Raw genomic sequence first — 12,420 nt, forward strand, 5'->3', positions numbered from 1 at the left:
TTCTATTAACCTTAAAGTTTATCTTAAGAACGATTTAGACAGTCTTTGAATTAAATGTTGTGTTATGCTGTCATCAGGTCCCAACACAATGCTGGATACTGTACAATCCAAGGGACAGTTGAAGTTTCAGGTTTAAGACCTAAATCACATGAGAGATTTTCAGATATGTCAGATCTGGTATAGGAACATAAGAATGGCCATACTGGGTCAGACCAATGGTCCCTCTAATCCAGAACCTTGTCTTCTGACAGTGGCCAATGCCAGGTGCTTCCGAGGGAATGAACAGAACAGATAATCATCATTGATCCATCCCCTGTCACCCATTCCCAGATTGTTAAATACACTGCATGTACACTCCCATTCAGCATGTTAGATACACAGCAGAGTAATACTCTCTGATTCAACCTAATGCCAAAATATGCCAATGATAAGGAATTTGCCAGTCTCGGGGAACTCTGGTGCAAAAGTTCAAAGTATTTCAATTCCATGTAAGTAGTAAAGGTGTACAATCTCTTGAGCTGAGGATGGTCAGGTTTTTTTCTACAGGATACACAGTCTGCTAGGGCATGATATTGTGTGGATTCTCTGAGCTATTCATGCTGGGCATGCGTTTGCTGTGTGTCCTCCCAACGTGCTAAAATACATTTCATAACACTTTGAAGGAATGCTCTTCTTTATTATTGCAGATTTTATTGACTGGTATTAGGTCCGGAGGTATGAAAACAGCTTTAATCTCACAAAAATCAGCGAATTTGAAAGAAGAAATAGTCAGGAAATAAGTGTGATGGACTACAGTCTTGTTTCATTATTGAATACTCTCTGACACATTTGCTTTTCTGCTTTTCTTTCCTCAGTGCACTACATTTTACATCATAAAAGATAGTTCTTTTCGTTTAGTGAGAAACTTCGTTGAAGAGGCTATACTCAATATTATTTCTATTACATTTTTCTTTATTTTATTTAAATGTTTATTTAAACTGTATTTAAACTTATAGATCTAGTCAGTAAGTTTTTCTGCATGGAAAATTTTGGGGAAAACATTTTTTTTCTTATTTCATTTAAATATGTATTATATTTTAAGGAAACAAATCTTCTAACTGTAGATAAGCATGAAGCGAAAGAGCTGGAAATTGCTGAACTTTGGAGAAGTTTGATTCTTCTTCCAAACCCATTCAACTCTAGTTTCTAACCTAAACTGTCTTAGCAATAAGACTTCTTGAAGCTGCTATGGGTTGGGGAGAAATGACTCTATTCAGAAATATCATTTTTCAAGGGGGAAAATGTGTTTTGCAATTAAAAATATTATTTTAAACTTTACACATAAATGAGCAATATCTGTCCCCCGCCACCACACACAGGCAATATCTTGAGAAATGGGATTTCTGAAAAGACTTGCTTCTCACCATGTTGCAGTAGTGTTAAATTGCTTTCCCATCCTAGTGTCAAATATTCAGTTTCCTCAAATTGTCTACAAACTGATTTAGGCATGTGCATTATCCTAAAGCCAATTACATACATATATGCCAGTAGAATATAAGAGTCAGCAAAATAGAAATAAATGGTTTTCCCCTTTTTCCCCCTGCCTTTTCATGGCCTTATTGATGTGAATGTTTTTTTATGGATATGTGCCTAGCTTTAGGCTGTTCCATTTATTAAGTTGCTTCATGGAGAATATTTTTACAGCCTATAAACAAAAGTTACGAAGAAATTGCCAGCACAGTCTTAATTACAGCAATATAAACGGAGCATTTATGTGGATAGTGTACAGTCAATTGAAGTATAGAGGTGGATACTGTTTACTGCATGTGGCTTATTATGAAATAGATTATCATGATTTATTAGAGTTTTTCTCTTTAGGTGATGGATCATGGTAATAAAACATTTCAATAAATTTTTTTCAGCACATTTGTAATAGACATACAATTATAAGGCACTGTGATAGATGGCAATGCACAAATGTTTGAGAGGGTATATTTTTGGTATTGCCTTCTTTAATACTATATATGCAAGATTTGCTTCTCAGAATATTCCATTTATAAAACTGCTTTTTAAAAATGAATGTAACAACATCCTAATTGCAAAATGCTGCACACTAAAACTTTTTTGAAATGTGTTCAATCTCAGATGCATTTCCATGACACAACACAGTTTATCTATTAATGTATTAAAGGAAGGAATTTTAATACATTTTGGTTAAAGATACTAAAAAGTTAAGTGTGTCAGAAAATTTTTAGAATTCTATTTATAGTGATGTCTCAGTTCTGGGTGTTTTATTTTTCCTATCAAAATATTCTTTGGCTTCTGCTGTTTTATCTCAAAGCCAGATTCTTATTGGGCCTTCTTAACTGCATCTGCATCTTTTAGGTATATCCACTTGCATTTGCATTGAGGTAATTGTGCACCGAATTTAACCACACTTGTATATAGGTTGTTTATCCTAATCCATCATTTCCTTTGCCATAAGAATGTGCCAGGTAGCAGGAAGCCATGCATACAGTCATGAGTGCAGTCAGCCAAAAACTTACACATTTGCATCTTCTCTGATTCAACTACTATTGAAGTCAATGGAAAAAGGATTGGGCTCATAATGCTTATGTGCTAAAAGGACAACTCCAGCTGAGAACAAGGCTAAGTAGGGATTTATACTTAGAACAATGTACAATACCTGCTTGCTGCCTAAAAGAAAAATATGCTTTTACTAGCACTATAATTTAATGCTAGCACATGATTTGACCAATGAAATATTGGTGTTTAAAAACTGACACCTTACTTTGGTACACATAGTGAACAAATATCTTCGATGTTTAGACTTTTACAATGGTAAACTACATATAAACATATCAAGTGTCAATAGATTGGTGATGTATGTAATATTTAATCCCAACTGTAATGCAACTATAGCGGTATCTATAAATTAGGGATTCTTGGCAGAAAATTGGATAAACTTTTTCAGGAAGAAATCAATGCCACTGCCAAATCGTACAACAGATATACAAATCTGCCAATAGCTTCTGCATGCAGACTCTTCCTGTGCATGGAGGATAATTAGGCTTAGCAGAATTTGATATTTATTTTTTAATAAATTTGATGGATAATATAGATATTTTTTAAGCTTTTTAAAATTTTTTATCTATTTAAATTTTCATGATTGTGGGAAGTTATGGGGCAGTCAAACAATTTATTTACTGACAGTAGACATTGAAATTTAAAAAGTTAAAGTTTTGCAACCATTAAAAATAAATTTTCAGTATCAAATGTCAAAATTATAAAAAGTAAATATCCTTAAATCAAACTCTAATAGGTTCTGAAGGAGCGTTTATTACTTTTCCTATATGTAAATTTTTATTATGGTTGATGGAAGTATTTTTTGTCAGTTTGTATGTGTATCGTGAAATTGATGTTTAGCGACATTTACTGATAAAAATCGAATTCTTCCAAGCCTAAGGATAATGCATATTTGTTCAGTCTTCTAAATCAGTGATTATATTATATTAAATACAGATATTTCCATTAAAAGGCCCAAATTTATCAATGCTTTCCAAACTCTGTGGGCTGAGATGCATTCTGTAAAAACTGGTATATACTGACTTGTTAAATGGAGACGACTCTATTTACATGGTATCTACCTTAATGCTACTCTGTTCTTTGTTTACGTAACCAACATGTTAATAGAAATATTATCTAAAGTATTAGTAGCATGTATTCTTTCTGATCACCCACGTTAGGAACCCAACAAAAAGTTTTAACATGTGGTTGCTGCCATCAAAGCATACCTTATAACATCAACAAAACACTACTAGAAAGAGTCAAAAACAGATCAGGGGCAAGGGAAAGACAATATGGCTTAGTAAATACATCTGAAGATGGCTTCACAGTGCAAGGCATTTTCTACTTTTTCCAGGAACCATCTGGCAATATATGGGACTCAGAATGCAGAATAGTAGTGTCGAACAACAACTCTATATTTTTATGATGCATATACCTGCGGTCTCACGGCTGGAGCCTAAGTAATGTTAAGGATGTAGCTGACAGATACCAAGGATTTCAAATATAAAGCTTCAGATTCTTTTAAACCTTCCTTTCCAGCTCTCTAACATCACATAAAAACATAAAAACGGCCATAGCAGGCCAGACTAAAGGTCATTCTTGCCAGTATCCTGTCTTCTGATAGAGGCCAATACCAGATACTTCAGAGGAAATGAACAGAACAGGGCAATTATTGAGTGATCCATCCCTCTTTGAAAAGTTCTTGGTCTTTTTTGAAAAAAGATCATAGGCAATTTCATTTGTAATTATCTACTTGCTATATGAGAGTAGCTACTAAAATGACCCTGGTTTCTTAGGTACTTATAAATATGTCAATTGTTTTTAAAAATATTTAATTTACCCCAGGGACTCAAACGGATCATGTAGTGAAAATGTTAATTAATGCTGAGTTCTATGCATAGTAAACACCTTTTATGAACATTATTTGAGGGCCGGGGAGGGAATGCCCCTGAATTCCATTGTATCATTGTATATTTCCATGTGCATCTTGGATAAAACTCGGGTTTTGTTCAGACTTTAAGTTGTTCAAAAAAGTATTCAAGCATCAGAGTAGCAGAAAAACTATGTCTTGGACAACTAAGAGCAAATCAGACGCTGATCATTGCATTAACTCTCCTGTTAGGCCCTGATTCAGCAACGTACTTAAGCACCTAATATTCCCATTGAAGTCAGAATGCTTGTGATTTAGTGTTGTTAACTCAAATTTTAAAAAGCTGATTTGTTTAAAAAAAATCAACTTTTTACCTTCATTTTATATGTACATATTTTTGTAGTTCATTAATTCCTCTCCCATCCTGCAAATCACAGCACATACAATATTTTGATTATCAAACACCGTCTTGTGATGGTATTACTGTATGGTTCTCAGACACTGAAATAACTGCTCTTTTTTTTTTTTTTTAAACTAAGAAGCAGATATTATATGCATGGTAGGAATGAATTATTGCAGCAAGTGTTGTATACAGTATTGCCCGTACAGGATTCAAATAATAATTGCATGTTAAAGTTTTCTGCTTCATACTAAGGCAGTAATGTGACCTATCACAATACATTTTCCCCCTCTTTCCCCCCATTACAAAATCATTATTGACTCTTCAGTCAGTCAAGGTATTCAGAAATGATACAGTATCCAGAGATTACTTAGCAGAGAGGTATGTTAATAGCTGTATGCCTGCTGTACCTTCCTGCAATCTCACTCTGGAGACTGCTTAATAGCAGATTAGTATTTGTGTGTGTGTGAGGTTTCTATAAGAAATCAATGTTTTCCTATGCTTTTCTTCACAGAAAAGTTTAAAATGTGTTAGCCACAGGTTTAACGGGGCTTTGCTGCTACTGAAATTCACCTGTGTGAATAGCACAAGGCTATGAATCACTTGAGTCCGACTTAAGCCCTATTTTGAGAGAATATTAGCATATTTATGAACTGGTCAATTTATGGCTTCTATAGTGTCTGGCCGTGATTAGAACTAACACCAACCAGCTACCTCATCTCTCTTGCTTTTCTGGGGGTATTTACACCTAACCACACAGCAGGTTTAAGATATTTCTACAGCGTAACACTTTTGCATTAGGACTTCCAGGGGAAGAAATATAATAATAAACACATTCCCTGACTATACAACTGCTTCCAGATATTTTGACAGACAAGTCTAAATTGTGGATTTTGAGAGAGACAAGGCATATGACTTACAGCAGATTTAGTAGGATTGAACAAATCGCCATATTTAGAGGTGAAAAAAGTTAACATACTGTAGGAGGATATAATCGGCAAAATGTCCACTTGCTATTTACCTGTCCTAGAAAGATTATATTTCTGCCGTAATTCCCAAGCACATTCTAAATGGCTTGCTTCACTGTTTAATGTAGAAATAAAAGAAGAGTGAAAAAACAAAATATATAGAGTGTGGTGAGGGGGTTCAAAAGCTGAATATGAATGACTTTTAGAAAATGATATTTGTGTTGTGCGTCATTTAATGAGAACTAGAACTGACTTGCTGATGTGTGACATTATGCATTGCTGTTGTTCATACAATTAAAAACAAGGTTTGGGATTCCTCAGAGATTATCTCAGCTTTACAATGTTTCCTTCTGACTGATTTCTACCCTCTTCTCATTTTCCAAATTATAAAGTTGACTATGCAGATATTAACACTGGTGGAATTTACATGTACAACTCCTGTTTGAGAGCTTTCTGCTTAAATCAAGTACAATGACAGAAGACCTAATATGCTAAAAGCCAATGTCATTACCAGAGTTGTTTCAAGATTTTAGCATAAAGTGAGCATGCCGTAGTTTTTGCACAGAGTAAAGGTTGCTTGGGAAGTAATACACCTGCAGCAATCAATGTTAATTATTTTATAGCACTATGATAGGGCGACTACCCCACACCAGAAGAGAAGGGGTTAACAGATTCCTGGTGAGGTTGCGCAGGAAGTGGTCAATAGGAGAGGGCTGCGAGTGTGACCCGTCCGTGCCTAGGGTAGCCACCTGAAAATGCCAAGGTCAGAGCAGGCTGTAAAAGGAGAGCAGATTCTCCCAGCACTGGTGGGTGACACTGAAGTCAGACTTCCCACCCAGCCACAAACAATGTTCTGATTCCCCACACTGGTTATCAAGAAGCCAAAATAAAAATACACACAGCCCCCTTTACTGCATTTCAGTCTCTGGCTCCCAGTCAGCCACTAGATCCAGTAAAGAGGCCAGTTATTTAAAACTCTATGCTCTTTACCAAAAAGGTTTTTCCTGACCCCAAAGGGTCAGCCACAGTACCAGATCAATGTAAGTTTAGATCTGACCCAAAATACCATGCTGCCAGCCAATCCTTTAGTAAATAAAACTAAACCTAACTAAAGGTTTATTATAAAACCTAAAAAACCTATAAAAACTAAAGGTTTATTATAAAAAGAAAGAAACAAACTAAAAGAGAAATGTTAAAGGATTAAAGCAATCAGACACATACACTTGATTTTAAAGACCATATATATCAGGTTTCTAGTAGAATTGTGGAGTTTGCAGGCTTGTGTAGTCCCTCTGGTATGCATCCAGTACCTGAATGGGTCTCAGTCCTTTGTTTCACAGCTTCAGTTCAGTTCAGTTGTAAATAAGTTGATCCAGAGGTAGGTGAAGACTGAAGACAAAGACTGAAAGACAAAATGGATCTTGAACAGCTGCCTTTTATGTCCTTTGGTCTTTGCCATGCTGCTTATGGAATTTTACAGGAACAAGATGGAGTCCAGAGTCACATGAGTAAGTCCTGGTGACTCATCAGGTATATCCCTGGCTTCTCCCCTTGGGCCCATTGTACCTATGAATTTCTTAATAGGCCATTAAGCAGGCTAGTGCTGCAGCCATCCTGTCTGGGGTGTCGCCCAGACACAGCACAATTTGAAATACAGATAAATCAAACATATCTGTAACTTCCATTACATATATAACATGAACATAAACATCATCATCTTACTTAGCCTTTATTATATTATAGCCTTTTTAACAGTACCTTTCTAACAGACATGACATATCTCACATGAATTACTATGATTTTGACATATTGATGATAAGCAACATAATAAATGCATCCCCAATCCAGCCAGCGTGACAGTGAGCAACAGCCAATCAGGGCTCAGTAGGCCCATATAAAAAGAGCTTCAGGGCAGAGCAGATCAGATATGGTCTGGAGCCTGAAGAGGGAAGGCTGTGTCTCCTGCACCTGTAGCAGAGCTACTGCTGACAAAGACTGGGGGAGCCAGAGGAACTCCTTGCAGACTGCTGAAAGTGGGTAGTGGCAGGCCTCAGAATGGGTGAAGCGAGTGCTAGGGTTGGGGGGAAGTGGCCTGGGAGACACCATCAAGAAGTGGAACTTGGGGCTCAGCAAAAGTCTGCAATCCACAGGGTGCCTGGGCAAAGACCCAGAGTAGGGGGTGGGCCCAGGTCCTTCACGCTCCCCCTATTTGCCTCTGGGAAGTGGCAGGATAAGTGACTGCAGGCACAACTGAGGAAGTGGCCATTGGGAAAGTAGCTGGACTGCCATGGAGCCAAACCATCCCCAGAAGGGGGGAACACAGATTGTGATTCAGCTGGAGGGCCAAGTCAGGAAGAGGATGCTGTGGTGCCGGATAGCTGCGGGAAGGGCTACAGGCCAACGGCATTAAGAGAGTGATGGTGCGCGGACTGTGGATGTGGGCGTCGGCCTGCAGCCAATCCCCAGAGAGCCAGAAAAAGGCTCCAGTCTGGCGGTGAGTAGAGCGCCCCATTAAAAGCATCCATGTCTTCATAGAAAATAAAGAAACATACGTCTCTTCCCCTTAGAACTTCTAGTATGAATTTTAGGTGCACCCCTATGTGTAGGGTAATAACAGAAGAGGGGAAATGGGGGCAAGGAAGGATCGGGGTGCAATATACACTTACATGGAATCTCAGTTTAGGCATGTGTCTAAATCATGATGGTTTAGTTAAAGATTTTTTTTTTGCCTAATAAGGATTATGGGGAGGTACTAATAGGGTAAGGATCGGCCTTATTACTTGCTTAGGGGGAACAAAGATTCTTACATCCTTTTCCCTCCAACCTTTTACCCCAGGTGGTCATCACAGGGCAGGCTTTCACCTGTGATGTTTAGGAGTAAGGTCCAGAGGCTGAACTTTGTTTTACTAAAAATATGAGTGAACGGTCTCTCGTAACACTTTAGAGAGTTCCATTTCTTGAACTGTTGCAAGCACGCAGATTTAAACTTTTACACTAAGATTTTCAAAGCCATCTATGGGATTTAGATGCCCAGTTCTTACTAAAATTATCAATGGGAATTGTGCATCCAAAGACCTTCGATGTCTTTTAAAATCTAAGCCTCAAAGCTGTAACATATTCATCATGATCTTTCCTAGTTACTCGTTTCTACTCCATTAACAGTGCGTGCATGTATCTTCCTTCTGGAAAACACTATTAATCAGATATATTTTACTTTTAAGTTGAATGGCTTGAAGGCATTTTTGTGTCACAATGTGCTATATGACACTTAACAGATAATTATAAAAGTTGGGAAAAAAAAGAAATAAACTGGACGAGCTGCTGGATTTCTTTTTTTAAAATTTCCCCAGGGAGAGTGATGATAAATTACCAGAGCTGATGTCTAAATCAGGGAAGCAAACTATATCCTGTTAAGAAGCAAAAGAAAACATGTTTCCAAAGCACGTTTTTATAGAATTTTATTCCTTGTTTTCTAGACATGGTGATTGCAAATGGTCAATTATGAATTCACATTGCGTACAATAATCCAGTATAAGCAATATTCATTTAGGAGAAGCCTATAAATGTAGCCAACAAAAATAGTGCCAAAAACCTCGTTTTCAGTAACTGAATCTGATAAGTCCAATGGGCTTCCTGTTTAGTGCTGTATGTTGGGATTAATGTTATTTACAAATAGTGTGAATATTTCATGAATCATGAACATTATTGTTTTTTATGTTTTGAATATATATAAATATATGAATATATATAAATGCAGCAAAATAATTCTTCTGTGTGCATACAAGGCCTAATCCTGCTCCCATTGAAATCATCAGCAAAATTCTAATTGGCAGTAATGGATGCAGAATCAAACCTACACAAAACATTTCACCAAGGTGAGCTACATATCATTATCCTCATAATACGAATGGATAAAATGAGGTGCAGAAAGATTAAATTATTTGCCCAAGATCGAACAGGAAGTCATTGGCAGAAGCACCAATTTAATCCTCAAAATCATGGACAATACTATTTCCAAACAATTGCTATGTAGAATAAATTGAATAAAATCTCTCATGTTTGGTACCAAAATGTCTACTATGACTGCATAATATAGTATTTGCATGCTGCAGAACTAAATCAAGACTATGTTTTGCAAAGAAGCTCTGTAGGGAAATGAATATTTATTAAAAGTAAGGTAATGAAGGTTTGATTGAATACAAAACATTGTTTATCGTGTGCATTTTACAAATTAAAGCATGGAATCACAGAATCACATTCCAAGATCTGCTTCACTTCCTTACATCACATAATTTTTTATTGATTTTGTCCAGAGTATTTAAATGGAACTACTGTCAGTAAGCACAACCCTCTGCCACAGAGTCCACTGAAAGAGGTAAGGGAGAGAAACAAGTCTCTAAATTGCTTGCAAATTAAATCTGACAACTTCTGTTACTCACTTTTCTCAAATGCAGGAAGGTCATCTGCCATATCTTTTTTTAGGGTGAGAATGGAAAGATTAGTCAGTTGTTGTTTTTTTAAATATATATATTGCACTTCAACCATTCTGCTTGCGTACAGTAAATATAATTGAATTAAAAAATGTGAATGCAGAAAACAAAGAAATTCACATTACACATTCCTACCATGTGAGATGGTCTGTAAAACCACACTAGACACAATTATTATTGCCAAGGTAAAATCCAAGAAAACAGCAACAATTATTCATATAAGGTCCTTAATGCAAAACTTTTCTTCATCTTGGTAGTAGAATTAATTGTAAAATCAATGTAAAATATGTTGCCTCTTTCCACAGCCAGAGGTGCAAATCTCCATTCCTAGGGACTTTTCATCTAGGGGAAGGAGTGGTGGCAGAAGGTGCGGAGGACAAGTGATGATGTGATACAAGGTCGCTGTAGTTAAAGCACTCTGGTACTCCACTGGAGACGCTCCAAAATGAAGGCAAAAGACTGACAAAATTAAATAAAAAAAAAGCTGTCCAGCTCAGGAAAGACTGACAGAAAAGAGCTGCAAGGGCCCATGATGTTACAATTTTTTAGTTTAGTCATTTTTCTCTTGTTTGACCCACTGCAATGGAAAATACAAATATTTGCCTTGCCACAAATTATGCTGACAGGTTTTCTACATTTGGAGATATTGGAGGGGTCAGCTTGCCTGGAGAGGAACTGGGATGAGCTTCATAAAAGGAGAACCACTTTCAGGGTATTCCCTGTTATTATTATTAGTTTGTCTTCTAGTAGCGCCCATGGCCACAACCTAGGTCAGGCTCAATCCAGACACCTGGTAAGAGACTATTCCTGCCCTGACGAGCTTAGGAAAAGTGTGGAAGAAAGGAAGCGTTAGTATCCCCCTTTTACAGATGGGGAACTGTGAGGCACAGAGAGATTAAATGACTTCTCTGTGTCATACAGTTGTCTGGTTCAGAAGTTGGAGCTAAGGGTTACCCTAGCCTTTTGATTTCTTAGCACAGAGAAATGACCTTTTTTATGTGGGTTTCGCTCCGGGCAAAAGGATTTGGCCCTTAATTATTGAGGCACTTTCAGTATAAAACCTGAGTTTACAATTTATTTAAATCTCTGCTGTCAACAGAATATAAATGAAGTAGAAGGATTATCTAAAGGTCAGCAAAAAAAAAAAAATGCAAAAAAGCATGCAAAGTTCAACCAAACTTTAGGAACTGGACACACAAAAGATCCTTTGAATGAGCAATAAATTGAGATTATTCTCCTGTATTTGAGGGAAAATATTTTGCATGCAGTCATCAGCCAGTTATGTGTAAAAGTTAGCTCATTGAACTTGGTCTAAGATGAAAAGGCAGGTGATCTAATTAGCTACCTGGTTCTAAAAGATTAAGCTTTCTATAGTATTCCTCTCTTCCGCATGGCACCTGTTGTGGTGCTAAATGTTGGAGGATTTGGGAAATGTTCTTTCTTCCCACTTCATCTTTTATATTCAGAACTGATGAAGCTCTTTTACATCACTGATTTTGTGAAGTGTTCCAGCTCCAATGACCATTTTGCATTGTGTCTGTTCTGTTTTGTCTTGTACTGCTGGGTTTTGCTGGTGCCTTTAAGGCCCTGATCCTGTGAAAGGCTGTGTGCCACTTGCCAGTTAGAAAGCAACTTCTGCTCCTTTAGACTTTAAGATCCAGGCTTTAGATTGTAAACCCTCCGGGGCAGGGACTTGTTCTTTGTTCAGCTTTGACCTGTCGGTATGCAACTACTGAAGCTGGCGCAAATTGCTCTCCCTTTTCTGAAACCGTATCCTTTTATACATCTCTTCATCTTTACTGGTCTGTATTACATGTAACAAATATCCTGCTGCTTTAAGTGCCAGAAATAAATCTTAGCCCTTAAGGACCAGGAGCACCAGGTGTTGAGAGAGAGCCATACTAAGCAAGTGTGTTATTTAGTTGGCTTGATAAATTTCATAACTGACTAAAACTGATTTAACTACGCTATTTGTCTGAGGCTTCAATTAAAAAAAAAGTTACTTTGAGCTATTGTAGAGTTATAGTAATTTGATCTATTTTCTTACCAAAGTGTTATATAGTCTCTTTTCTTGTAATTAATCTTGTAATGAAGCAACAATGACACCAAATTAATCAACTGGTGTGACAAAAAGATTGATATGGG

General features: G+C 37.0%; 1 protein-coding gene across 1 annotated transcript in view; it reads left to right on the forward strand.

Annotated features, from left to right (window-relative positions):
- The window catches only part of TRPC7 (transient receptor potential cation channel subfamily C member 7), a 304,845-nt gene that overhangs the window by 124,302 nt on the left and 168,123 nt on the right, over positions 1-12,420 (forward strand). The window lies entirely within an intron of this gene.

This window comes from Emydura macquarii, unplaced genomic scaffold (assembly GCF_026122565.2).
Source record: "Emydura macquarii macquarii isolate MOO-44397 ecotype Brisbane River unplaced genomic scaffold, CSIRO-AGI_Emac_v2 contig_2768, whole genome shotgun sequence".
In the NCBI taxonomy this organism is placed as follows: domain Eukaryota; kingdom Metazoa; phylum Chordata; order Testudines; family Chelidae; genus Emydura; species Emydura macquarii.